The sequence below is a fragment of the Propithecus coquereli genome, unplaced genomic scaffold (assembly GCF_000956105.1).
Source record: "Propithecus coquereli isolate 6110/MARCELLA unplaced genomic scaffold, Pcoq_1.0 Scaffold228, whole genome shotgun sequence".
Taxonomy (NCBI): Eukaryota; Metazoa; Chordata; class Mammalia; order Primates; family Indriidae; genus Propithecus; species Propithecus coquereli.
The window spans coordinates 3659375-3661895 of NW_012147819.1; positions in this window are offsets into that span (position 1 = coordinate 3659375).

A 2521-nucleotide genomic window follows, 5' to 3' on the forward strand; every position below is an offset into this window, starting at 1 on the left:
TCCTGCCTCAGCCTCCTGAGTAGTTGGGACTACAGGTATGTGCCACTATGTCTGGCTAATTTTTTAATTTTTTTTCGTGGAGACAGGTTCTCGCTCTTGCTCAGGATGGTCTTAAACTCCTGACTGCAAGCGATGCACCCTCCTCAGCCTCCCAGAGTGCTAGGATTACAGGCGTGAGCCACTGTGCCTGGCCTACACCTGAAAATTTTACTAATGCCATGAAATCCTTTTGTTATTGTTGTTATTGTTAATTGGGTTCATAGGGTCTTTGCAATTGTCCTTAACTTCTTATATTGGTGGCATTTCATAGAGATAATATAAATCCTGAATAATAAAATGAATTACATAAATTTCTAGGTAAGAGATGTTCAAACTTCCTTTCTGATCAAAAGAGAAGAAATGCTGTCTGAACAGCTACCACGAATGGGCAGGATTTGTCAGGTTTAGAAGTGGCTCATTCCAGTTTCTCAGCTGGAGGGGAAAGGCTGTAGGAGGGACTCCCAAACGTTCCATAAAACAAAGGCGGATGTGGTAACTCCACCAACCAACTTCTATTAATAACAGGGAAGGAAAATAGCATTAATGAAAGTCATGATATATACTTCTTTCTCCTAATAGTTAATGTAACCAAATGCCCTGAGAAACATCTGAAATCACGAGTGGTTTCTATGGAAACCTCGATCCATTTCTATTCTGCTGACATTTGAATAAATGTGAACAGACAAATGCTTTAGCTCTGATGCATTACATACACTGTGGAGACAGCACTAATGGATTTATCTTAGAGCCATTATTAACTACTGGCAGCAAAATAACATCAATTCTCTCCTTACAGACTTAGACTATTCCACAGTCTTAAGTACTTCTGAAAAATCTGGGATCAGTAGGCAAAAACAACACTTTTTACATTACCCTAATATTTTGTAGGAGCCTAAAAATCCCTTTCTCACTCGTGTGATAATGTTAAATAGCAAACATTTGTCATTTTCATGATCTCAGAAAATAATTCTGGTATCTTTAATGTGTCGTTAACGCTAATGCATGCCATTAATACTAATGCTACATTCTGCTTAATAGCTGTCCATTCTCCTCAACTTAGATGGAGCCTGCAAGAATTACACACCTTTTGACTTCTATTGCATATGCAAAAATCTCTTCATCCCAAAGGAGAGATGGAAGAGGATGGAAGACTTACAGGGAAGAGACAAACAGGAAAACTAGTCTTTAGGTGCAGTTTTTATAAACGACTCATCCTGACTGTAAATCCTGCCTTACCCTTAACGATTATAGAAAACTCTGGAGCTCAGGCAGCATATGAAAAAGAGAGGCACTTGTAGCGAAACCACAGAGGCAGTTGGCTGCAGAAAAACATTTGTTTCATTGCTTGGAAAGATGACTTGGTTTAAATGAATTATATTTGATCACGATTTTAATATCATATCTGTGCACCACGTGGTCTGCATGGTAATCCTTGGGCTAAGGCCACAGGTAATGCCAAGTGACAGAACATCAGAGATACAACACATTCTTGAATTTGGATAAACATGGGTTCTTCTACTCCTGTGTTTACTGGCTTTGAGAGCTTAGGAAAGTTATTTATGCTTCTTGAACTTCAATTTCATTATGTGTAAATTGGAAATAATAATTTCTAGTTCTGGTGTTGTTATGAGGATTCGAGGTGTTTGCATCACAGGAGTTGGTTCACAAAGGTAGCTACAGTTGTTTGGCTGTAAAGTTTTCTTTTGGGCCGAGATTCAGAACCAACATTATTAGACTTTACTTTTCTCATGGTTGAGGCCTTGGACAAAAATAATTTCGTATTTGAAGATTTGTTAGCCCTTCCCTGTCCTTTTTGCCTCTTAATGGTCTTCTTCACGAATGCAAACACTGTGTTAGGAATCATATGCTGTGAAAGCTAGCTATCATTAATCCTGGGGAAGTAAGGTAATTTTCTAGCGACTTTAACTTTTTTAGATTTTATAAATACAGTAATTCCTCCTCAGCCATAATTTCCCTTTTAGATATTCTCATTGACCCAGCAAACTCCTAGAATTATTGTTTAAGAGTCTATTTCTACAGTTAGAGATATTTAGGGAAACAAGGTTTTGGAGTTGGAAAAGAGAGGTAATGTGGATGGCACAGTAGGAAGTATGATTTCTGCCATGAAATTTGGGGAGAGAGAATGTTAAGTGGAATCGAATCCCTGGCTCCTGTATCTGCATGGTGCTTTAAAAGGATCTAATGACACGTGCCCTGGCATTAAGCTATAACAGGCAGAGATAAGACCATTACAGAGGTGGCTGAGAAATAGCAAAGTAAGTTAAACAAAATCTAACAAAACACAAATCCTCCCACCATGGGGGCTTTCTGAAACTTAACCCACACAGCCAGCGAATGACTATGGTATTTTTAAACAAAGGGGACCAAGGAAATCAAGTGGCTCTGAACCTAAGACTTGACTTTTAGAATCACTAAAAAATGGAAGGTGGAAGTTAGCAGAGCATATGCAAATCCTATAGTC